The sequence below is a fragment of the Lynx rufus genome, unplaced genomic scaffold, assembly GCF_022079265.1.
Source record: "Lynx rufus isolate CCGP_SWC_20201006 ecotype Redwood Valley unplaced genomic scaffold, mLynRuf1.p SCAF_10, whole genome shotgun sequence".
Taxonomy (NCBI): domain Eukaryota; kingdom Metazoa; phylum Chordata; class Mammalia; order Carnivora; family Felidae; genus Lynx; species Lynx rufus.
Window position 1 is genome coordinate 69,549,604 of NW_025814824.1, and position 27,633 is coordinate 69,577,236.

Below are 27,633 nucleotides of genomic sequence, written 5' to 3' on the forward strand. Positions count from 1 at the left end.
GACCTGGTTCTGAATTCTGATAACTCCATTACTTAGTCATGGGTGTTGAAGCAAGTTATTTAACCCCTCTACACCTCACTTTTGCCACCTGTAAAATGGGTTTAATACCTTAGAGGTTTGCTAAGAGAGTTAGAGTTAACATTACAAAAAAAAAAAAAACAGGCTTCTTGGCACAAGGGAAGTGCCATACAAACGATAACAATCAATAGTACTAGTAGGAAAGTAGTGTATGAGGTGTACTAGGTGTATGAGATGAAACAAATTACTCTGCGTCTCCTACCCTCAGCATGTTTAACTTCAAAAGGAGCTAACAGAACCTAGCCCACAGAATTCTGTGCAGGCAAAATTATATAATGCACATGAAATTATACAATAAGCTATAAAATATCAAGGCCCTATAAAATGCTGTCATTGATGACAAAAATAGGGTAAGGAGTAAGGAAATTCCAATCTCACAGTCTCATGGGTCATTTTCTCTTGTAGCAAAAGCTAATTTTTATTTTCTAAACAAACATTCATATGCCAGTCAACATGCGCCAGTCATCATCCTAGTGGCTCATAATAATAATCTCTCTGGTCTTCATAATAAACCTTTGAGGGTAGGTCCTTTTACCATCTCCATTTTGAGATGAAGAAACAGAACCTTGAAGAAGCTAAGGGGACACCTGGGTGGCTCAGTTGGTTAAGCATTCGACTCTTGATTTCAACTCAGGACATGATCTCACAGTTCATGAGTTCGAGCCTCACATCAGGATCTGCACTGACAGCATGGAACCTGCTTTGGATTCTCTGTCTCCCTTTCTCTCTGCCCCTCTCCTGCTCATACTTTCTCTCTCATAAATAAATAAACATTTTTAAAAGGGTTTTTTAATAATAAAGAATATAAAAATAACTCACCCAAGGTTGTATGGATGGTGGGCACTCTTACATACTATGCTTTACTGATAACTGAACTGTCTCTAAAACCCACACTGTGCCTACAGTGAAATGTTCAAATTTGGGGCTCCAAAGCAAATTTCCCCCAAAGGATCTGAAAGCTAGCTACATGGTCCTGTTCTATGCCTCAATTTCCTTCTTCTATAAAATTCCAGAGAAATGTTAACTGCTTCTGCCTGTGGCATGCTGGTCTGTTACTGGTTTTGGTTTGGTTTGGGTTTTTTTTTTTTTGATGTTTTATTTATTTTTGAAGGAGAGAGAGAGAGACATAGCGTGAGCTGGGGAGGGGCAGAGAGAGAGGGAAACACAGAATCCAAAGTGGGCTCCAGGCTCCGAGCTGTCAGCACAGAGCCTAACGTGGGGCTCAAACTCACAAGCTGTGAGATCATGACATGAGCCAAAGTCAGATGCTTAACCAACTGAGCCACCCAGGCACCCCTGTGGTAGACTGGTTTTTGAAGATTAAATCATACAAACCAATAACATTGCCATCTAGCTTCATCATGCTAATGAAGAAGTTTCCTACATATTTCCTATTAATTGCTATTAATTCTTATGAACTACTTGGTCAGTAGAGAGAGCATTTTGAAAAGTGCAATGATGATCAACAACAACAACAGAAATAGTACAGACACAGGCAAGGGGCATAAGTTCCATTAGTGTCAATAAAGAATACAATAACCCAGCTATGTGAAGGCAGCTGTATGATGCAGGAAGCTCAGTTTCATCATCCCCACTGGAAGAAGAGTTTCCCCAGCCTTCAAGTGTCCATAAAGCTGCTGGTAATAGTACTTGACTGAACCGCCCTTCAAGATATTCCCACTGGCATTCGTATCCATGGGCTGAGACCCACTATGGCCCTCTCTACTGTTCTGCAGACTCTGGCTCCACGTCTGCCTGCTCACCCATGCAGAGAACTGGCAAAACCAGCCCACCTACCCTAAGTCTGGGGTAGGGGAAGGTCAATTTCAGGTACATCACTCTTACCTGAAGTCTCTTCCTGAGGTAGTTAGGGAATGAGTCCTATTTTGTAGCTGAGGAAACCAAGGATCTTCAGAATGGAGTAACCAAGAAGATTGACCAGCAAGGTATGGTGGAAGAGTACAGTCTTGTCCCCCAACATACCAAGACCAAATTCTGCCTGCACTTTGGTTGAAAGTAGGAACTTAGAGAGATGACCTGTATAGGCGACCTCCATAAACCTGATTCCTTACTTGCAGAATATAAAGCATATCAGCCTCCACACAGGGTTGTTGTGAAGGTTGAAAAAAGATAATGCATATAAAAGTCCTAGCATTGTATCCAGCACATAATAAGCCCCCATAAAAATGTTATTTTCCTCCTTATTTCTTTCCCCAAATCATGTTATTTGGGAAACAGCTGAAGAAGCATAAGGGCTTTTCAGTCTGGAAAAATGAATCCTCAGAAAAGAACAGAAAGATGGCAAGCAGAGGAGAGGATAGAACAGGAATAGTTTTAGGTAGTTCTCAAAAGACAACTAAAATTGGATGGATAAAAGTTCGGGGTTGGGGTTGAGAGTAAGGATGAGGGTGATATAAAAGGTGACTCACTGTAACAGAGGACTTCCTGGTATTCAGCTGCCCTGAAAGTTTTCTGAGAAAAACCATTCTTCATCTACAAGTTATGACCTTATGAGTAATTTTGTTCATTAGCATTAACAGAAAAATCTGATTACTTCAAAAGGAAAACTTAAAACTCTTCTGCAAGCATAAGAGGCACTAAGAATCAATGCAAAGACACAGTATAAGCCTGCATGCAGATGGTCTCTTTCCCAAATGCTTCACAAAAGATTGTTCTAATTAAAGGGCATGCTTTTGCCTTTCAAGAGAGACAAAGATCTCTACGGATCTGTGCGAGATTGAGAATCCCAAGCAGACTCGTACTGTCAGCACAGAGCTGGACGCAGGGCTCAAACTCGTGAACTGTGAGATGAAGCCCTGAGCCGAAACCAAGAATCGGGCACTTAACCAACTAAGCCAGCCAGGTGCCCCTACTTCTGTCCATTTTCAAAATCAATTGCAACTTCCTTGGCAAAGATGGCAATCACTTCCTAAAATCTGTTCTCCTCCCATCTCCTCAGTAAATGCAAAACCCTGAATTCCTGAACTTATTCAGAGCAACCATACAGTCCGTTAAAGAATTTATTTCCCAGACTTCCTTAAAGGTAGATATGGCCTTATGACTAAGGCTGACCAATAAAACTTAAGAACTGTGTGGTACTTCAGCAAGTTTCCTTAAAAGGAAGAAGAAAAGTCCTTCTGTCCTCCCTCCTTCCCGCTTTTGGAATATAACGAGTGGAGCTCCAGCCACAATCTTGGACTGTAAATACAAGGGTTGGGATGGACATGCTGTAAGCTGGAATAGTCCAAACTCCTGAGGACTCTGTGCGGCTGCCATACCATCACTGGGCAACATACTCCCAGACTTCATTTATGCAAGAAAATAAACCCTTAACGGGGCACCTGGGTGGCTCAGTCAGTAAGCGTCCGACTTTGGCTCAGGCCATGATCTCGCAGTTTGTGGGTTTGAGGCCCGAGTCAGACTCTGTGCTGACAGCCTGGAGCCTGCTTCAGATTTTGTGTCTTTCTCGCTCTCTGCCCCTCCCCCACTCATGCTCTGTCTCCCTCTGCCTCTCAAAAATAAATAAACATTAAAATAAAACATAAGGGGCACCTGGGGGGCTCAGTCAGTTAAGCATCTGGGCTTAGGTTATCTGGGGGCTCAGGTTATGATCTCGCGGTTCATGAATTCCAGCCCTGTGTTGGGCTCTGTGCTGACAGCTCAGAGCCTGGAGCCTGCTCAGGATTCTGTGTCTCCCTCTCTCTCTGCCCCTCCCCCACTCATGCTCGCTCGCTCACTCTCTCTCTCTCTCTCTCAAAAATAAATAAACATTTAAAAAAAAAAACCTTGGATGTCTGAAATATTTCATAGGGTCTCTGCTAATCCTAAAGGATCCTGCTCCTAAGCCCATTCTAGCTTTTCGGGTTGTAACAACCAAATATCCTGTGACTCACAGAGCTGCCTCTAACACGTAAGTCTGGACAAACAGACAAACTTCCCATGAATAATTAGTACCTTGATACCTTAATCACAAAGCTGACGCTTTCTGCAAGGCTACCTTTTGACTTTTACAGTTTTTTAAATATTTTTCTCTAACAAAACCTACCCATTAACCCTCTTCTGACCCCTATTCAAGGGCTGCCATTTTACTTTCAGAACACAGCTTAGCAAGGTGTTTGCCATCACATTCAATGCTATCTCTAGTTCAAATCCCCTCCCTTCTCTATTTACCCACCTCAGCACTGTTTCTAGTTGGAAAATCTCACAAATAACCAGTTGACACTTGCTTCTGATTCTGGGGCTCCCCCCAGAAAATGCCACAGTTCTTGGATGGAGAGTCATCTTGAGAGTGACTCAATCCACATTCTAAAGTAAACTTCTCCTGCCACAGGACCAAACTTGATGGGAATTTGGGGTGTTGGTCTGACGTACCAACTCCAGGAACGTGACTTTTTACTCAGGCCTAATCACTAACATCACACATAAGACACCAAAATAATTTTATGATGTTCCCAGCTATTTATGGTGAGGTGTAGTAAGTAACATTTCACAAAATGTCTGTCCTACATCTTCATGTTTGACTTTGTTTTTAAACTGAAGCTGCAGAAGACATTTCATGTGCTGGGCAGCTCACATACCTACAGACTCCCATGTGATTTGTGGGTATGCTTTTTCACTTGAGTATAAATCCATATAAGGTCTTCTTTGCTTTCTAAAAGTCAGAAAACTGTCTCACTCACAGAATCTCTAAAGAACAATTCTGACTCTAGTTACCACATTCCATCTGGTATGTGTTTACCTGCCTGTTGGCTTCCCTCCGCTCTGTCCCCAACCACCGTTCTGCCCCAACCCCACACTCTCAGACCACAAGAGCCCTCAGAGGAGGAAGTCACCTTTTGCCATCTCTATGATATGTGCACAGTAGGAGTTCAACTCACATTATTTGTTTATAAGTTCTTTACTTGAGAAATAACATAAAGATTAAAAAGTTAACCTAGTTAGAAGATTACATATACCATATTTTTTATTACATATAAATATAAAATTAATCTAAAGTGCTAGGAAACCTCTGATATAAAATCTTCCAGAAAATCCCACCTCATTTGAGGAAAGAACACACACACACACACACACACACACACACACACACACACCCTTCTATGAATTTCATTTTATCTTTTTTTTTTTTTCAACATTTTCCCTTTCACAAACTCACTTTTGCTTCCTTAACTCTTATCAGTAGAAATGTGGAGGTCAAGCTACACTCAAATTAAATAAGAATGAGTCCTCCTTAGGCTCCTTCCCTAGAGAGGGCAGGAGGGCACCGGGGATAAGGGGCGACAAATGATGATTGTGTCACACTCAGCTCAGACTCCTTCCTCATAAGTTAAGGAAGATTTTACTTGGGACTTTTAAAAACAAATGGGAACTCAAGAGAAAGGAACCTCATCCTATAAAATAAATTGTGGACTGTTCATTATGTCCTTAAGCATAAATACCAGAAAACAAGCTGCAAATAATTTACCAGGCAAGCCACACTGTGGCTCTAGTATTAACTATCAATCTCTCCTTATTAAAAAAATTATGGAGTCCTTATCTAGCCCTGGCTTTGCTCCTCCACTTCTGTTGAGTTCTGCACCTTTTCATCTGCTGACCTCCCTCTTTGCCCCATGCTGGTATACTTCCAGAGAGTCTACCTCCTTACAGGAGAGCTGACAGAGACCTTACAGAATACTCTGTCTCCTGTCTGCAGTGGTATGCAGTTTAGTCTTTCTCTCGTGCATGTGCTCTCTTTCCTTCTTTCTTTTTAGTAACTCAGTAATTCTGTCATAACATTTTCTGGGCTCCTCTATATCAATCCCTCCCCGAACCACAGCCTGGAAATTTCTCCAGGCAGTAAACTGGGACATTCACAGGGTTCACCTCATTTGTTCCTCATCTCTTAGGGATCAAAGATACTTCATTGCCTAATGTCCAGTATCTTGAAACTGTTGTTTCAGACATTTGTTTTTTCAGACAAATCTGGTTTGGGAGGGTTATTTAGGGAAGATGTAGCTAGACTTTTTCCTCCACCTTGATGAAAAGCAAAAGTCCTGTGTTTACTTTAAAAATCAAACTTCAAACAAGATAAAACTAAACAAATAAACTACACGTTTGATTGATTGACAGACGGACGAGCAGACAGATAGAACTGAGATCAGATAAACTTGCTAAGATATCTTTAGAACATATTTTGATATTAATTTGGGCAAACTACTAGGTCCTTTCTTGCTTGAAAACAACTTCCTTCTTAAACACAACAAAGCATCACTTGTTTAACAAAGTAAATCATCCTTAAGTCTGTTGTGCTCCAGCTGACAGCCAACATTCAACCATCTTTTCCAACCAAAGAAAGTCACAAACATCCTCATCAAGTCCAAAATGTAATCACACACTGCGTGATTATCTAACCTATTCCTCCTCCGCCTCCTCCTCCTTCTTTGAGATGCTTTTTGTGCTTCTCCTGGGTGTTCCCTCTCCTTGGCAGAGAATAACCATTTCTAAGACTGATTGTAAGGGTGAGTTTTGTGCTCCTTGGTTTTTGGTTTTGTTCTGTTTTTCCTTTCAGGTTTTTACTCGGAAAATATTTTTTTATTGCCCTACCTTTGCTTGTGTTCTGGCTCTATTTGAACAGTAATGATGTGTTCTTTTTTTTTTTTTAATTTTATTTATTTTGAGAAAGAGCATGCACACATGAGCAGGGAAGGGGCAGAGAGAGAGAGACAGAAAGACAGAGGAATCCCATGCAGGCTGCCTCGATGTCAGCATGGAGCCTGACGCGGGACTTGATCCCACAAACCATGAGATCATCACCTGAGCTGAAATCAAGATCTGGACGCTCAACCAAATGAACCACCCTAGCACCCCAGTAATGATGTGTTAATTGTATTAATATGAAATCTCTTTTACACAGAGGAGTGGAAATATCGGCCATTCTATTAATCCTATGATCTCAGCTCTCCTTTTCCTGCACCCTACTCCTTCAGAGGTCTTATACCGCTTCTTTCTCCAGCTAATTGTCCTTATTGACCTCCGGTTGATTTCTGAGCTTCTTGGCTCTAGGATGGCTCAGGAAACCTCTAAATCCCCAAGAGGGTAAATGGGCTCAAAAAGAGTAGAGAAGCAAGGACACACGAGTAGAGCTGTAACAAAAGGCTGGGCCTTTGTTGTTCTACTTTGAGTCACCCAAAGTTCAACATTTAAATTAATCTGTCGTCCTGCTACAGGACTTTTAGTTTTAAAACTAGACAGTCCCTTGGGGTGCCTGGGTGGCTCAGTCTGTTGAGTGTTGATTTCAGCTCAGGTCATGATCCCAGGGTCATGGGATCAAGCCCCATGTTGAGCCTCAGCGTAGAGCCTGTTTAGGATTCTCTCTCTCCCTTTGCCCCTCTCCCCTGCTCATGCTCTCCCTCACTCTCTAAAATGTTTATAAATATATACATATATATATACATATATATATACATACATACACTAGACAGTCCCATGTACATGAGGATGTTAGTCTATTTAGCACTTTCTGGTTGAATGCCATGTCACTTCTGGTTCACCCTAACAATTATCCCCAGCTATGAGAGGATTTAAAAAGATGATCAAGGCAAAAGATTAATCACAATCATGTTCAAAACTGAATATCCCCAATCACTGATTCTCCAAGTATTGCTACTTGAATGCATAATATGACAGTTTGGCAAACATTTCAAATGTCTTTAAGCATATTTATCTTTTTTTTTTTGAAATATCCCACAGGTTTATTCCATTTCATTTTTAAATATTACACCTTTCCTTCCAAGATTTTAAGAGAGAAATTTTGGAGCCACTTTAATGGCCAATGTGATGAAACACTTAAAAACTTATCATCCAAATTCCAAACATTTTTTGCTTTGTGCCAAACATAGCATAAATCCTTTGTGGAGAAAAATACCAACATGTACACATATATTACTTAGAAAAGTGTTTATATGCTTATATGTACATATGTTTGTATGTTAGAAGTTTTCCAAATAACATTTATGTACTTGTCGGTATTTTTCTCCAGAAAAGATCTATGTTTGGCTATGATTTTATTTTTTGAACAGTGTAAAGTGTGTTTAATTCATTTCAACTAACCTATTTTTGCCACTTATGTTCTTCCAACTAATCCTCTATTACTGATTACTTCATTTTTCCAATGAACCACCTATTATCATACATACAGGTTATTTCAGCTCTTCTTTGTCACAGAGAAGCATGGGAAGTACAAAATCATCCTCCTTGTGCACCAATATTAGACTTCTTTGAAAAAATTATGATTGTAAAATTTTCATTTTTTATTAAATCATCATTGCAGCTACCTCATCATACTGGCAAAGTCTTCTACACCAAACTGATTTGGCAAAATGTTTTTAACTATATCATCCAGAATTCTGAAGTATGAGTTACACACTCATTTTGAGGAGGAAACTGGAGACTGGACAAAGGGCTTAGAGAGAGAAAGAATAGAGATGTGTTGAGATGACTTTCTTTGAAGCCATCTGAATTTACTGAGGATGTGAGGGACTGTGGCCATTACAGAGAAGTTTCCACAATCTCACACCCCCCCACCTCCACCCACCCCTTTCCAGACAGCATCCCAATTTAAATGGACAACATTCTGTCCCCCAACACCCTAAAGACTTAGAACATCTACTTCTCATTTTTATATTAAAAGTTTATATATCCCAAACATTCTCCTTTATATGGCAGTACTCATTTGATAAGTTATGAAGCTTTTAGCTGCCTGTACCCTGACTCAAACTGGCTCAAGCAATATGGAAATTGGGTATCTCACATAACAAAGTCCAGAAGTCATGCAGACTTCTGAGCTCCATGATTCAATGACAGGTCTGTGCCATCAAAAGCTTCCTTCGTCTCCCTACTCTGGAGCCTCAGGATATCAAATTTGTGCAGAGATTGCCTGACTGAGTGGTTGAAAACTGGCTGCCAACAGCAACCAGGCACATTTCCATGTGCATACCCAAAGAAAGAGAAGGAGAGGGTTGGTCTCCCAGTCATGGAATAGAAAGCTTCCATTTAGTCTGTTGTGGCCAATTTAAGACACACATTCTACCCAGAACCAATAACAGTTGCCGGGAAAATGCTGTGTGCTGATAGACCTAGACTCAGAGTAATTGTTTTACCCCCTGAGCTGGGAAAGTGGAAACTAAACAAAATCAGGATTCTCTTGGGAAAAAACAAGAGGAAGAAACCAACTGGATCTAATATACCCATGCTGCATTTTCCTTACATGATCCCTTCATTCCATGTTGATTAAATTACCCAGTCAGCTGCTGACTCTCTACCTCTCTGGGTTTTATTTTATTTTTTTTTTTTTAAACAAATTTTTTTTTTTATATATTTTTTTTTCAACGTTTATTTATTTTTGGGACAGAGAGAGACAGAGCATGAACGGGGGAGGGGCAGAGAGAGAGGGAGACACAGAATCGGAAACAGGCTCCAGGCTCTGAGCCATCAGCCCAGAGCCCGATGCGGGGCTCAAACTCCCGGACCGCGAGATCGTGACCTGGCTGAAGTCGGACGCTTGAACAACTCTGGAATCCCAAGGTCATGGTTCACCCTCTGGTTCTGCCTCTTTCTTCCTTCGTGAAGCTTTATAAGCTTTAGAAAATTATTTGATCTCTCCATGCTTATTTCCACTACTGTAAAATGGATAGTCATCATTCCTATTTTGTGGAGCAGTTATATAGATTCCGTAAGAAAGTCCATGCAGTACCTTACATAAAGTGATGGCTTAGCAAATGTTAGTTTTTCTTACTAATATGAATATGTTAATTAGATGGTAATCAATCTTTCCAGGGGTTCTCTAAACATGGTCCCCGAACCAGCAGCATCAGTATCACCTGGTAACTTACAGAAATGCAAATGTTCAGGATTCACAGCAGACCAACTAAATCAGAAACTCTGGGTGTGGGGTCCAGCAGCTGAGTCTTAACATGCTCTACTGGTGATTTTGAAGCATACTCAAGTTTGAGAATGATGGCTCTACACCATCTCTACCTCCAGCCAAACTACACCATTTGCACAAAGTGCTTCCCAATAAATCTTCACTCTTGGTTTTCTGTCTCCCCGCTAAACTTCTTCCACTATATCTCTATATTCAAGGTTCAGCCCAAACATGACCTTACACTGATGTTACCTCTGCCAGGAATGTTCTTCCTCTAAATGTTTGCAGGGCTTAGTCCTTCTCATTTCTGAGGGCTCAGATCAAATGGTTTCTTTAGAGAAACTTCCCCAGACCACTGAGTCTAAAGTAGCCAGAGTCTCCCCATCACATGACACTCTTCTATTGTTTCCACAGCACTTATGACTAAAGGAATTTGTTATTTATTTGTTTATTAATTAAGTGGTTTCCCACTCACTATGACATAAAAGCAATAAAGGCAGGGGCCTTGTCTACTCACCACTACCTAGATCCTTAGCACCTAGAATAGAGCCTGAAAAGTAGTAGTAGTCACTCAATAAATATTTGTTGTATGAATGAATAAACAAAATGACAGTAAGCTTTCTGTAACACCAACATAAGGGCTGAGTTAGGTCAGGGTTATCACATGACCGAAGTCATCACGTTATGATGCTAACCAGTAGATGCAGAAGTGTCTCTTCTGAGGTCAAAGAATTACAGGTTCCACAAGGTACAGAGAAGGTCACCAGTTCCTTCCCTTCTCCATGTAAGCAAGTAGGAAACGAGCCAGACAGTTGTATTTATTCTTATCTGTAAACCTATTCAAACCTTTCCTCATGGTCTTGGAGGTTTATTTGTTTAATTACCCTGACAACCCAGAAAGTTCTTCTGCCTCCACATTAAGCCCTATTTCCTGACATTCTGATGTTTCTGGAGACGGAGAGCAATTTGTCCATCCTACCTCATAATAACCCCTCGTGGCTGTAAAGCGAGTAATGAAATCAATCCTCAGCTTTCTCTTTTCCAAAATGAGTGACCAACTCCCTTCAGTGCTCCTCCAAGGGCCCATTTAAAAATGTCTGATGCTATTCTGTGGAGCCTCACCAGATTTTTCCTATTATTTATAAAATGAGGACATTCAAACTGGGAGCAATGATAAGACAGACTTTGAATGTTTCTTCTTCATCAAATTAGAGGTGTGTGCAAACTCTGCCCTGCAGTGACAAAATCTGGAAATAACTATGGCACGGGTTCAAGTCCCCACTTAGCCACTTATAAGCCCTATGCTTTACACACACTGTTTAACCTTTCTGATCCCTATTTTGATCCCTCTAAACTGAGAGTTCTTACTCTTCAAGATTTTTGTGACAATCACATGAGAAGATGAACATATTAAGTGTGTAAAATGTGAAGTGCTTCACAAGCATAAGCAATTGTTCAAAGAGAGAGTGCATGGAGCACCTGGCTGGCTCAATCAGTTAAGGGTCCAACTTCAGCTCAGGTCATGATCTCATTGTTCTTGGGCTCGAGCCCAACATCCAGCTCTGTGCTAAAAGCGCAAAGCCTGCTTCAGATCTTCTGTCTCCCCCTCTCTCTACCCCTCCCCCACATGCACTCTCTCTCTTTCTCTCTCTCCTCTCTCAAAAATAAACATTTTTAAAATATTTTTAAAAATTCTTAAAAAAAGAACGTTTTCATTTCTCTCTAAAGTCAATGGATGCAGAGGTTGCTATCAATAAATTCTATTGTATATCAAGAAAGAAAAGGTACCGGCTCTAAGAGAGAACACTAACCTCATCCCCATTAGCTCTTTCAAGGATCCACTTAAGATAAAACCAGTAGCCATGCTCACAAGTTCCTTTAGTTCATTTTCAGAGTGCCACATGCTATTTATTACTTTCACTGAAAGACCAGCTGCATCGGACTTGTTAGAAAGAGTTCTCTTACATATTAAGAAGTATCAGAATAAACAGTTTTATTTGCAAACAGTCTATTCTCCTATTTAGAAAACAGATTCTTCATCATGGCAAATGCTTTGGCTGTGAGAATGTACCAGCTACAGGGAAAAGAATGACTAACGGCCTCAGCTGCCACACTGAAATCCATCACTTCTTTGTGCTAAGGCCACACGTCCCACAAGCTCCTCCCAGGCAATCACTGAGCTCAACAGGGAGAGCTTGGCTACTGCATTCAGAAAGACAGGCAGTTCCTATACACCAATAATGAAGCAACAGAAAGAGAAATCAAGGAATTGATCCCATTTACAATTGCACCAAAAACCATAAAATACCTAGGAATAAATCTAACCAAAGAGGTGAAAAATCTATACACTGAAAACTATAGGAAGCTTATGAAAGAAACTAAGGAAGACACAAAAAAATGGAAAAAGATTTCATGCTCCTGGATAGGAAGAACAAATATTGTTAAAATGTCAATACTACCCAAAGCAATCTACATATTCAATGCAATCCCTATCAAAATAACACCAGCATTCTTCACAGAGCCAGATCAAACAATCCTAAAATTTGTATGGAACCAGAAAAGACCTGGAATGGCCAAAGTGATCTTGAAAAATAAAAACTAAGCAGGAGGCATCACAATCCCAGACTTCAAGCTATACTACAAAGCTGTAGTCATAAAGACAGTATGGTACTGGCACAAGAACAGACACTCAGATCAGTGGAACAGAATAATGAACCCAGAAATGGACCCACTAATCTTTGACAAAGCAGGAAAGAATATCCAATGGAATAAAGACAGTCTCTTCAGCAAGTGGTGCTGGGAAAACTGGACAGCGACATGCAGAAAAATGAACCTGGACCACTTTCCTACACCATACACAAAAATAAACTCAAAATGGATGAAAGACCTAAATGTAAAGCAGGAAGCCATCAATCCTTGAGGAGAAAGTAGGCAAAAATCTCTTTGATTTTGGCCGCAGCAACTTCTTACTCAACACGTCTCCAGAGGCAAGGGAAACAAAAGCAAAAATGAACTACTGGGACCTCATCAAAATAAAAAGCTTCTGCACAGTGAAGGAAACAATCAGCAAAACTAAAAGGCAACCGATAGAACCGGGAGAAGGTATTTGCAAACGACATATCAGATAAAGGGTTAGTATCCAAAATCTGTAAAGAACTTATCAAACTCAACACCCAAAAAACAAATAATCCAGTGAAGAAATGGGCAAAGACATGCATAGACACTTCTCCAAAGAAGACATCCAGATGGCCAACCGACACATGAAAATATGCTCAACATCACTCAACATCAGGGAAATACAAATCAAAACCACAATGAGATACCACCTCACACCTGTCAGAATGGCTAACATTAACAACTCAGGCAACAACAGATGTTGGCAAGGATGCAGAGAAAGAGGATCTCTTTTGCATTGTTGGTGGGAATGCAAGCTGGTGCAGCCACTCTGGAAAACAGGATGGAGGTTCCTCAAAAAACTAAAAACAGAACTACCTTACGACCAGCAATTGCACTACCAGGTATTTATCCAAGGGACACAGGTGTGCTGCTTCAAAGGGACACCTGCACCCCCATGTTTATAGCAGCACTATCAACAATAGCCAAAGCATGGAAAGAGCCCAAATGTCCATTGACGGATGAATGGATAAAGAAGATGTGGTATATATATACAATGGAGTATTACTCAGCAATCAAAAAGAATGAAATCTTGCCATTTGCAACTATGTGGATGGAACTGGAGGGTATTATGCTAAGTGAAATTAGTCAGAGAAAGACAAATATCTTGAGATTCATTCATATGAGGGCTTTAAGAGACAAAACAGATGAACGTAAGGGAAGGGAAACAAAAATAATATAAAAACAGGGAGGGGGACAAAACATAAGAGACTCATAAATATGGAGAACAAACAGAGGGTTACTGGAGGGGGTGCAGGAGGGGGGATGGGCTAAATGGTAAATGGGTAAGGGGCACTAAGGAATCTACTCCTGAAATCATTGTTGCACTATATGCTAACTAATTAGGATGTAAATTTTAAAAATAAAATAAATAAAAAATAAAATAAGCATTAAGCATGGAGGAAAAAAAAAGAAATAGAAAGGCCAGAAAGTTAGTGTAGGCAGTATACTTTTTTTCTAAAAATTGCTTTGTTTAATTTAATGAAATCTGGTTGGAGTTGAACAGAAAAGAATAAGGTATTTTTCCAAAGATTACTAACAATGGTGTAATGTTGGCATATGAGTACAGATAGTCTTAAAAGTACTTCAATTTTAAGATTTTATTTTCAACAATCAGCCGATTATACCCACCTAGTTATTTAAAGTCAATGCTTTTTATTTGTGACAGTGCCCTGGAACCAACATCATAACTAACATAACAATACCTCATTGCTTTTTATAAACACAGTATCTGACTTAAAAAAAAAAAAAAAAAGACAGACATGCAGGATTCCTCTAATTGACTGACTTTGGTTCAAGGTTGTCCCCCACTGCCAAACCTGCCTTGAATGGCACAGCTTCCACCAAATGACCCCACCTCTCTACTTCCCTCAGGTCAGACCTCCATCACCATCTGACAGCTCTGTCCACTTCTATAGCTCCCACCCCATTTTGTCTCACAAGTTTTTTACCTAATAAAGCCCTTGGAATCTCTTTCTTAGAGATTCCAGACTCTAATGCTCCAGACTAGCATTGTAAACAAAACAAAATAATAGTTTTCAGAGAACTTTTGCATCTAAATCACATCTATTCCTTATAAACATCCAATAAATTACACAAAAGGGAAATTGTAGTCCCCACTGTTTGGATGAAGAAATGGGTTAAGTGACTTGACCAAGATCAATTGCCTCATTTTTTTCAGTAGATTCTCTATTTGCCGAAAAGAAAGGACTTTCAGAAAAGGACTTGGAATATGCTTTCCCTTTTGATCATTTTCCTACTTAAACAAAAGCACCCATAATTTATTAAGCAGATATTATGTAAGTGTTTCACACATATTCCATTATTCATTTAATCCTTACAACTCAAGGAGGTAGGTACTTTTCCCTTTACACATGTGAGGAAACAGCTCCAGGAAGTAATCTCTGCCCAGTGTCACTCACCTATTAAGTAGAGGACCCAGGACGAGCCCCTGAGTCTAAATCTAGTGCTATTAGCACAAATAATAATACCTCATATCTGTGGAGCATTTTACTAAGTACATCTATATGCATTAGGAAGTGGGAGGGGCACCCAGTGGTAATTCTCCCTGCAGAGGTCTAGACAAGACAAGAGCTAGGAAAGGAGCAGGTGGTGATAGGAGCTGACAAGGTACAGACAAAGGTGAGGATGATTAACCTTCTCTCAACAGCTTTATCTCAGGTTTCAAAACAGTCATTTCTGACCATCTCTACTCAAGGGCCCTATTTCAAAGAAAGTATGGAGCAGGGAGTAAGTTTTTATTTAAGAAACTGCTAGCAAATATTTTCCCAAGTAACTATCCTAAAATCATTAGGAGATTGAACCCAGCTCCCTCCCACCTACCAGCCATTTGATGGGGAAGAAAGCATTAGGCACTCAAGTTCTCCATGATCCAATTCTTAGCCTCTTCTCCGGCTTCATCTCCCCTCATACTCTCATACTCTCTTTCACTTGATGCTTAAATACAACAGCCTCCAAAGCATGCGGTTACACACCTCTGTACATTCGGCCATGCAGTTCACTGTCTAGTTCACCCTTCCTACTCTTTCTCTAGCTAACTCTTACTCATTCTTCAACAACTCAGCTCAGCCACCATATGGCATGGTCCTGACCTCTCCTAACTCCCCCTCTTGCCCTTGTTTGCTGTCATGCCACCATCTGTGTTCAGATCCATTACTGTACCAAATTCTTTCATGCATTCACACTTATTTCCCCAGTGCCAACAGAGTTGTTCCTTTTTATCCTCCAAATCTTTGTTTGAATGCTGCCATCTTACAGGTACTTTCCATCTCTACCTCTAGAATTATCATTATCTTCTCCCACTGTTTCCTAATCATTTTCTTCATTGCTATTTCAGAATTTTATAATTAAGGGTATTTATTTATTCATTGATTTGTTTCTTATTTAAATCTTGAATTTGGTGAAATCACATCCTCAACTCCTCAGGCTACTTGAGAGCAAGGATCCAGGCTTATTAAATTGTATCCTTCCAGGATGTTAGGTGCACTAGTATATCTTCAAAGTTGTTGAATAAATGAATGAATAAGAAAAGTTCAGAAAGCACATAAAAGGACAGGGATTTACAAAATAGCAGAGTTTTGGGGTGCCTGACTGGTTCAGTCGGTGGAGCATGTGACTCTTGATCTCGGGATTGTGGGTTCAAGCCCCACACTGGGTGTAGAGATTACATAAAAAAAATTAAATATTTTTTTAAAATAGCAGAGATTTATAAAAAATGAAATATTACTGTTAGTTTCCATAATTACTTATGTTGTGGGAGCCCTAAGTGTTTTATAAATATTAATTTATACTTTATTCACAGGAAGAACTCATTATCTCTAACTTATAAGCAAAGGAAATAAAGCCAAGTAAAGTGACTTTTCCAAAAGCAATATAATGAGTTAAACAAGGATATTGGTCTTAACTCCAACTATCTTTATTTTATACCCTGTCTCGTTCCCAAAGGATTTGAGATGGCTTTGAAAGACACATACAGTTACACAATTTAGAGTGTCCACAAAAACAAAACAAGCCAGTTGCTCAGGCAAAGCACAACTATTTCTGGTATAAGGACTGAAAGAAACTTCTCCCTTGAGTCCTCACAAAGGGTAGCAAACCACATCCTCAAATACATCCTCTTTGACATACAGCAGTGGGGCTCACAAGGTTGTTTGCTAGCATTTCTCAGTGTGGGCTGATGGCACAAGGCCAAAGCTCAGATCCATGCAGCAATTCTCCAAGAAGCCAAATCAAGACAGGCCAGGTGTGCAATTCTCCAATGGTCTTAATCCAAAAAGGACATCTGGAGATTCTGGAGGAATCATTTAACTACACACTCTTCATATGCTGGGTTCTGTGAATTTTACTTCTCCTGGGAAAACTTCTAATAAATAATAAGTAATAGTGAATTGGAAGTGACAAGCATCCAGATCGCAGTCAACATTGTGGAACTATGGAGAGTTCCATAGGATTTATCAGTCAGATGACCTTTGGAAGTACATATTAGCTAGAGTGTAGGTTCAGCTGCTGTAACAAAGAGGCTCCAATATACAGTGACTTAGATAATACTAAAGTTTATTTCTCTGTGAGGTAACAGTAGTCTAGGTACAGAGGGATCATCCAAGGTAAGTGGGCAGCTTTGCTCCACAGAGTTATGTAGAGACCCAGGCTGGGAGTATGCCCCTACCATCTTCAACAAGCAGCTTTCCCTTAATCCAGGGCTGCTTCTCTGATTGTCACCATTTTAAAGCCAAAGGAAAGAAATGAAGAGAGTAGAAGGCTAGCAGCTTCCCTATAAAAATGTGACCTAAAAGTTCCACATATCAATTCTGTTTGCATCCCATTGACCAAAATTTAGTGATATGGACAAACCTAGGTGCAAAGGAGACTGGGAGTGAAATTTCCTTGGGCAGACTCATATCTGCCTAAAACTCAAGGAGAATAATATTACTTCCAGGAAGAACGGAAGAGTGGATAAGGGAAACCATATAATTCTGCAAAGGGAATTCACATCTGCTTAACAAAATTATCCCTGCATTAAAGGCCAGTGTACTACTTGTCAGAGGAAAATACAGATAGACACCTATTACAGATTCAAGTTTTCTGCATTCACGTGTTCTGTCCAGTACACAGACAATGAAGGATTGAGACCCCAAAGTTCTACATCACATACATGATTATGCTCATTTTATCCAGGAAAAAAATCAAAGTTGTTTTTAAATGCCAACTATGATCATAAAAGAATCAACAGGGCCTCTGTATAATATCAGGTACTAAGAAACGTCATTTCCTTGCTCACTACCTCCAAGGTAAACTAGATGCAATTTACCAATTACAAGGTAAGTGAAGGTAAACAATAAGATGACAATTGTATAGAATTCTTAACTCTAAGGTGGTCAAATGCCAGAGAACTTTTATCAAAATTCAGGAAATTGGTTTTGGAAAAGTTGATATTCAGTGATCTTTTCCTAGCAAGCCATAGATGACACATCAGTTTGCCTTGCTGAGGTTTTCTTACTTTGAAAGAATAAAAATCCATGATGCAATCAGGATATTGTTATTCTCTCTGTCAAGGGAAGTAGAAAGCATATGTCCTGTCACCCAAGTGGGATGTCACATTATCACCATAAGGTTTATAAAAATGGGGCAGCAGGGGTTCCTGGGTGACTCAGTTAGTTAAGCATCCAACTTGGGCTCAGGTCATGATCTCATGGTTTGTGGGTTCGAGTCCCTCATCAGGCTCTGTGCTGACAGCTTGGAGCCTGCAGCCTGCTTCAGATACTGTGTCTCCCTCACTCTCTGCCCCTCCCCCACTCATGCTCTGTTTCTCTCTGTCTTAAGAATAAACATAAAAAATTAAAAAAAAAATTTTTTGAACGTTTATTATTTATTTTTGAGAGAGAGAGAGAGGCAGAGCATGAGCGGGGAAGGGGCAGAGAGAGAGGGAGACACAGAACCTGAAGCAGGCTCCAGGCTCCTAGCACAGAGCCCGACGCAGGGCTCAAACTCACAAGCCATGAGATCATGACCTGAGCTGAAGTCAGACGCTCAGCCAACTGAGCCACCCAGGCGCCCCGACATAAAAAAATTTTTAAATAAAATGGGGCAGCAGGATATGTCACTTACCCATGAAAAATCATCTCCTCCCTCAGTTCCTGTCTCTGCTGACTTACATGGTAGTATTAAGGTTTAGATTCTATAGGAGTATTAGTCCACTGGGGACATAGATTTTTCTCCCACAAGCAATTCTTTCTCCATGAGGTAAAAGTGTAAGAAAAATTCAATGAAAGGTAAAACTCTTAGTTTGTTCTAATTTTCTCCACAAGGTAGTAAAGAATATAATGTTGTCAACAGTGTTTAAAGCTGACCCACTCCTCAAGTAATAGACTGGTCAAAGACATCACATGTACACTTTGTCAGAAGCAAACAGGTATTATAGACATCAGGTTGGTAAACACATAGGTCTATAGTTTGGAATGAGTAGGTGGTTGCCCTATTAAAGATGGAGAGGACTACAAACTACCAGTTGGCATGCTTCTAAGTATACTCTGATTACTAGAACAAACAGCCATTGTCAACCCTGAATAATATGCCTTAAGCATCAGTCAATGTCCTTCCAGCTATGATTTCCTCAAATGTGATGTGTCCATATGGGCATACATATGTATATGTATGTGTAAAGAATGATGAGTCCAACAGAGCTAGGTTCTCTTCAAGCACAATTGGATAAGAGAAGAAAGAAAAGGGCTAACATCTGTTGAGTACCTCTTTGTGCCAGGGATACTACTATATCCTTTTCTTTGTGTTTATATTTATTTCTCACAAGTATGCCGTGAGGTAGGGATTACTATCATCATCTTAGAGATAAAGAACCTGAATCAGAGACATGTGAAATGATCTGCTCAATGTCACATAATTCATGCACAGAGAAGCTGAAGTTCAACCCAGTCTGACTGCACAATACAAGCTCTTCCAAATAAGCCACACTGCTGATCTGAGATTCCATTTATTCCCCACTTACTCTAGGCACCACAATGTTAACCAGAAATGGGGCTTCAGTCTACCCAGTTCATGTAGTGGCACCTAAAAGGGAATTTTAATTCCACCAGAATTTTGCTAATAGGCTCTATGAGAATAAAGACCTTATCTTATTTACTGCTATATACGTCACTTAAAATGGTGCCTGTAACCTCCCCTCAAAAGATGTTTTTTTAAGTGAATAAATGAGACTATTCACTTCCTTATAACAAGAATAGCATACTATATCTAGAGAAGTCTCATGTCTTTACCTATAATTGTATGTATCTCAGCTTGGATCTCTTTAATATGAGAAGACTTTCTGCAATGAATTTCATAAAATTCAGTAACTATTTCTATTATTATCATCAAACTGTCATTTATTGAACATTTGCTATGTTCCTGTTATTGTTCTAGCTACTTACATGCATTATCCCATTTAATCTCACAATAACTCTACAAAGGATATGCCTTTTTCATTCATGAGAAAGTTTAGGTTTAAGATAATTCAGTAACTCAGGGGCGCCTGGGTGGCTCAGTTGGTTAAGGGTCCGACTTTATCTCAGGTCATGATCTCGTGGTTCATGGGTTCTAGCCGCGCGTCTGGCTCTGTGCTGCCAGCTCGGAGCCCGGAGCCTGCTTCAGATTCTTTGTCTCCCTCTCTCTTTGCCCCTCCCCCCTCTCACACTCCGTCCATCTGTCTGTCTGTCTGTCTCTCTCTCTCTCTCTCTCTCTCTCTCTCTCTCAGAAATCAATAAACATTAAAAAAAATTGTTAAGGGGCGCCTGGGTGGCGCAGTCGGTTAAGCGTCCGACTTCAGCCAGGTCACGATCTCGCGGTCCGTGAGTTCGAGCCCCGCGTCGGGCTCTGTGCTGACGGCTCAGAGCCTGGAGCCTGTTTCCGATTCTGTGTCTCCCTCTCTCTCTGCCCCTCCCCCGTTCATGCTCTGTCTCTCTCTGTCCCAAAAATAAATAAACGTTGAAAAAAAAATTAAAAAAAAATTGTTAAATGATTCAGTATTCAACAGGACTTGACCCAAAACTGCCCAATCCAAAGACCAGCAGGGGACTGAGAAGTTGTAACATCTAAAGCAGATAATGTTTTAAAACTTCCACTTCTATACAACAAAATTATTTCCAATAATTACCACAAAAGAATCACCATTTTCTTTGGTCTTTGGTTTTATTTTTTTTTTATATATGAAATTTATTGACAAATTGGTTTCCATACAACACCCAGTGCTCATCCCAAAAGGTGCCCTCCTCAATACCCATCACCCACCCTCCCCTCCCTCCCACCCCCCATCAACCCTCAGTTTGTTCTCAGTTTTTAACAGTCTCTTATGCTTTGGCTCTCTCCCACTCTAACCTCTTTTTTTTTTTTCCTTCCCCTCCCCCATGGGTTCCTGTTAAGTTTCTCAGGATCCACATAAGAGTGAAACCATATGGTGTCTGGTCTTTGGTTTTAAAACAATTCATTCAAAAGAAGAATACATTTCTATTTTAGACCTTATTATTCAAGGTCTGTAGGATATTTCACATATGCATTAGAACTTGCACTTGCCAGGGTCGCCTGGGTGGCTCAGTCAGTTAAGCGTCCCACTTCAGCTCTGGTCATGATCTCACAGTTTGTGAGTTCGAGCCCCACGTCCAGCTCTGTGCTGACAGCTCAAAGCCTGGAGCCTGCTTCCAATTCTGTGTCTCCCTCTCTCTCTGCCCCTCCCCCACTCACATTCTGTGTCTGTCTCTCTCTCAAAACTAAAATAAAAACATTAAAAAAATTAATAAAAAGAACTTGCACTTACCAAACAAAAATATTTTACCTTGCAGTTCATATGTGGTCTGTTTTAAATTTTAAGCACAAATAAAATCCCTAAGTGGTCATCTAAGCTACAGAATAATGTAACTTAAATCCTGTTTCTTCATCTTCATAATCACTGTGCCATCACTGTTAATTTCAAATCTTCAGTTTAAATGCAGGACTAGATGTGCTACATTGGAGATGCAAAGTGCACATGAAAGGAGCAGTAAAAATTCGAAACCACTATGAACTGATTCTCAAAATCAACACATGTAGCTGAGTCCACATATTCTCAGTGAGCACCATTTATATAACTTGGAGTTTTCTGAATTAACTTCCATGTAGAAGACAATGCTCATTAAAAGATAAAATATAAAAATGAGCTCTGGGAAGCTTACATGTATATTAGTAATAGCTACCCTAGTAATTATTCTAAAACTTAGAACAAAAGATTTTTTCGAAGTGTATTTTATCACGGGCATCATTGAGAATCACGAGAGTATGTAATGATTAAAAGCAAACCCACTTTTACGGGGTGCCTGGGTGGCGCAGTCGGTTAAGCGTCCGACTTCAGCCAGGTCAGGATCTCGCGGTCCGGGAGTTCGAGCCCCGCGTCAGGCTCTGGGCTGATGGCTCAGAGCCTGGAGCCTGTTTCCGATTCTGTGTCTCCCTCTCTCTCTCTGCCCCTCCCCCGTTCATGCTCTGTCTCTCTCTGTCCCAAAAATAAATACGTGTTGAAAAAAAAATTTTTTTTTTAAAGCAAACCCACTTTTAGTGCTTTCCATCATTGGATTTTTTTAAAATGTTTATTTAGTTATTATTTTCAGAGGTGGGGGGCGGGGGGAGAGGCAGAAAGAGAGAGAGAGAAAGAGAGAAGAATCTCAACCAGGCTCCACGTTCAGCCCAGAGCCCAATGTGGGGCTCAATCTCATAAATCATAAGATCATGACCTGAGCCGAAATCAAGAATCACTCTACAAAATGAGCCCACCCAGGTATCCCATCGCTATTTTAAAATTCTCTATAGGTAATACACCTCAAGTCACCTGCTTCTGAGGCTTACCCCTCCCAGTGCCACCTACCTTAGTAAGCCACTCCCCAAAACTGCTCTCAGTCTCCCAGTCACCTTTATACTCACTATGTATTACTGGAGCTCAATTATGCTCTTTCCTATTCATCCTTTAAATCCATGCAAATCTCTGCAGGGTAGGAAAACCAGTTCTTCTTCAACACAGAACCCCAGGAAGACCTCCCTACTTTTAGAAGAAAAGAAGAGCTCCTAGTCCCAGCTTTCTTCAAGACCCACCTGTTACCCAGTAAAGCTCCTTGTTGCGTTGCTTCCACTGCACCACTTAGAAAAAACTGCCTCCTTGCAGCCACTAAAGTGACAAACTGCCTTCTTTCCTGTATTTGTCAGTGTCCTGCTGTCTGTTCACGCCCTCTTACTTGTAAATTATGTGCATAAACTAGCACAATCTGGAAAAGTGGCAAAATCTCACAGTCACTGTTTATTTGGTAAAAACTAGATCATAATCTTTAATGTCCCTTTCCAATTTCTGAACATATCCAAGAATCCCTCTGAAAAGAGAGCCTGAAATAAAACACCAAATGGACTGTAAATTGAGGGAGGGGAATAAGAGATTTAGAATAATTCTGATTAAGTCCAAAATATTTTATGGAAAAAAAACATTTTGCTTAATTACTTTTTGTGTATTTGTACAGTGTTATTTATATATGCCACATACGTTAGAAAAAATTCTTAGTGTTTATATGATTTCAATAAATATTTCAGAACGAATGAGTTTGTAAAATAGTTATCATTTATACTGAGTCAGAATATTTTGTCATCTGTGGCTATTTCTCCTAAAATGATTCACCTAAACTGCAGCCAAATTATTTGTCCTCAGGGAAATTTAATCTCTTGACAATTCTTCTTTACTAATCTTTGTTAATCCCTATAATAAAGTGAGATAGTTAATAATGGGTCATTAACTTCCTTATTTTGGTAATGGTGATATTGAGACATGGTGACAGGGAATAACTCCCTTGAATGCCTCAGGGTGGGTGACAAGAAAGGAGGTGAGGGTGGATCCCAGAGACTTGCTGTCACCAACTAGGAATAAAGCTCCAAGAAGAGTTACGGAATCTCAGGGTTGGAAGGTACCTCAAAGACCATCTCCGACCTTTGTGACACCAGCCTCAGCCAATACTGTGTCCCCACTTGAGCCTTCAGCCTCTCTGAAGTTATCAATACCTCCAAGAACAGTGAGCTCACCACCTCCTGAGTTGAACCCTCCTACTTTGAGACATCTGTGACTATTAAAAAATTCTTCCTCGTATTGAGCTGAACTTTATCACCTGATATCTACTACTCATTGTTCTAAGGCTGAACAGGTCTACTCTCTCTTCTGCTTGACCTACCTTCAAAAATATTAAGGCCACAAACATTTCACAGTCGATTGATCCAGTTCAACCAGTCCTCGTGGGACGTGGTCTCAAGCCCTCTCACAACCCAAGTCAGCTGCCTTGTACTAACTTGTCCATACAGGAGGGAAGCCTTTGTGGCCACAGGCATATCTCCTGTAAAACTGGACTTTGCTAATTCATCCTTGCTCTTTGTTTCTTTACTCAGAAGTGAAGAAAACACATGACATCATAAACTTTCTGCTCTAAATCATTCCAACCATGCCAACTTTCAAATCTGTTTTCTAGCAACTAAAGTGATCTTGTGGTTAAGATCCACTGATTTAGACAATGTCCTGCAGAGCATAAAATATAATGTGGCTCCTCAGATAGTAAAGGGTGGAACTCCAGTCAGAGGTCACTGCCTTACTAATGAGAAGGGAAGAATTTTCTTTCCTTAAAAAAAACATTTTATGTGACTATTTATATAATAAATAATCTTAGAGTAATGGTAATGAAAATGAAAATGAAAATGAAAATGAAAAAATATACCCAGAATTTCATCAATCACCAAAAATTCCTTTTCACTTTTCTATTTTGCCCACCAATTCTTGCCCACATGCATAAATATATTTACATTTTTATAAGCATAGTGTAAATTCAATTTTGGATCCAGCATGTTAAATCTAACATAAGTTTCATTCATATCACTTCATGGTCTTGTTATTGTAATGATGCACCTTGTATCATTATAATGAGTATATAATATCTCTCAGTATTGATAGTAATTTACTTAACTCATTCTCTGTTATAATACATTTTAAGTGATTTCCAAAATATTTTTATTACAAACAACAATGCCACAAACTTCTTAATGCTAATAGCTTTTTCATTCCTTAGACAAAGTATCATTGTCTCCATTTACAGATTACTAGACCAAAAGACGTAAGCATTTTATGGCTCAAAAAATAGTCTGACAATGAAAACTTTTTTTTTTCATGGACTGGTTAGTCCTATGAGGTAAGAATATCTATCCTTTACTGTGCGTCCAGTATGCACATATCCCTCTGAGGAATTTAAGAAGAGACTTCAGTTTAACCCTCAGTGGAACTAAAAAGGAAGGCTTTGCTTTATCCTGATGGTAGGAATGAGGCATACAGAAATTATGCAATCTGTCCAAGGTCATTTAGCTAGAAACAACAAGAGACAGTATCATCAATTTAGAGATTGAGGGTTTGAACCCAAATCTTTCTGGCATTAAAACACATGTTCTCTGAACCTCAATTTGTTCATCTGTAAAATATTTAGTTCATCTGAACTAAATATTCTCTCAAAGCTGTCCCGGTTGAAGTAGGTTTCTGGCAGCTTCAGATCACCATGACCCTTTCTGAGCATTAAAACTCTGTTAACAGAAATTTCCCTCATGGATTATGTGGGAGCTGTTTTAGCACTTCTTTGCGTATAAAAGATGCTGACAGCAGGTACTTTCAACTGAAGCTACCTCATTAGCAGTGGCAGCTCCAGTGTTACCTTTAGATCAATAACTCTTATAATGATTGTGTATATTATGTGAATTACCTCCTTGGATTATTTGAAAATTTTGCAATTTTCCTCAGTCTCTATTAAGTCTCTTGACAAAAAGTACTTCATTTTTTGAAACATACCTACACCATCCTCCTAATTCTACTAGGAACTTATTTTTGGTTTGGTTTGGTTTCTAAATGCTCTCCTGTCATCAAAATAAGTTTTACTTATGTTTAAGTATATACACCTATGGATACTACATAGCATTTACTCTTTAATCACTTGAGGTAATAATCTATATGACATGAGATTTTTTTTCTCAGTGCAATCTGTAATCTCAGATTATATGGTTTGGAGGAACCCCTATCTTTGTAACTTCAGCTGTGGTTGACCATTCATCCTATGTCACACAGCCCATGTATTTAAAACCCACACTCTTACCACCATTCCAAATTCTCTTCCTGGGTAAACTGCCACTCACCAGAAGTATCCAGAAATGACAGGAATGACCATCAGTCCAATAAATGAGAGAGGGAATAGCAGGACAAGTATTTCACATATTACAGGGTTCAATAAACTCTAGTTAAACTGACAAAAGTGGAAGTTCCAACTCTTTGGACCCCTTTGGTCCCTTTCAATCTAAAGTTTCCCTAGTCATTGCTACATGTATTTTCAATCTACAATTAATAGTACTGGGTTTTTTTGATAACTGTACATGTCACAAGCAAGGTGTTAAATCTGGTGTTTTGAAACAGATCAGAGAAGATATACAAAGCCAGGTGAGGAGCAGAAGATGGGGACATGCAGCACATTCCCATCCTACCTTTAAGCTCACTTCTACCTGCTTTCTTTTTTTTATTTATTTTTTAATGTTTATTTATTTTTGAGAGAGAGACAGAGCATGAGCGGGGGAGGAGCAGAGACAGAGGGAGACACAGAATCTGAAGCAGACTCCAGGCTCCAAGCTGTCAGCACAGAGCCCGACACGGGGCTCAAACCGACGAACCATGAGATCATGACCTGAGCCAAAGTCGGACGCTTAAACTACTGAGCCACTCAGGCTCCCCTACCTTCTTTCCTTTCCTGAAGAATCCACTGGCTGATGCAGAGGGTGTTCAGACTGCGAGGGAAGCAGGCCAGGGAATGGAGTAGGGGGAGCAGGAAATGAAAATGCCTGTGTATTTGCTTAAGCCAAACATAAACCAGGTATGCAATATCTTTGCATAACCCTGTTGCTAATAAATTCATAAGCAATCAGATTGCATGTGGGATCCTGCATAATAACAGTACAACAGAGACAGTTCTTGCCCTCAAGGGGGTCCTGCTCTGAATTATACAAAAATAGTGCAAACCTGGACTAGAGAGCATAATTTATACCTGCCAGGATATGGAGACAAACTTAAGTGTTCATCAATAAATGAATGAATGAAGAAGATGTGGTGTGTGTAAACAGACACAGACAGACAGACAGACAGACAGACAGACACACACACACACACACACACACACACACACAGGAATATTACGCAGCCATAAAAAAGTATGAGATCTTACCATCTGTGACAGAACGGATGGACCTAGAAGATATTATGCTAAGTGAAATAAGCCATACTGAAAAAGACAAATACCACATGATTTCATTCATATGTGGAAGCTTAAAAACAAAATAAATAAATAAAAAGCAGAAGACCTATAAATATAGAGAAAAAACTGATGGCTTCCAGAAGTAAGGGGGTGGGAGAGGGGAAAAATGGGTGAAAGGGAGTGGGAGATACAGGCTTCTAGTTATGGAATAAATAAGTCACAAGAATAAAAGGTACATCCTAGAAAATATAGTCAGTGGCATTGTAATAGCATGGCATGAAGACAGATCGTTACACTTGTGGTGAGTAGAGCATAATGGATAGAGATGTGAAATCACGATGTTGTACACCTGACACTGATGTAACACTGTGTGTCAACTATACTCACATTTAAAAAATTTTAAGTAACTAATTAATTAACTAAAAGTGGGTTCGAGAGGCAAGCCTGGCCAGGTAAGCAAGAGGAGGTGTCCATGACTGGGAAAACAACATTCAGGAAGCCCAGGGTCTGCCCCTGAAAGTGTGGAATTCCCCAAACTTAAATCCAGCCCTATCTGACTCCCATCCATAAAACAGAACTAACTTTAACCACGAGGCAAGATCGTGGTGACTGAGAATTAGGTGAGATAAAGTACAGAGAAAGCTCCATGAATTA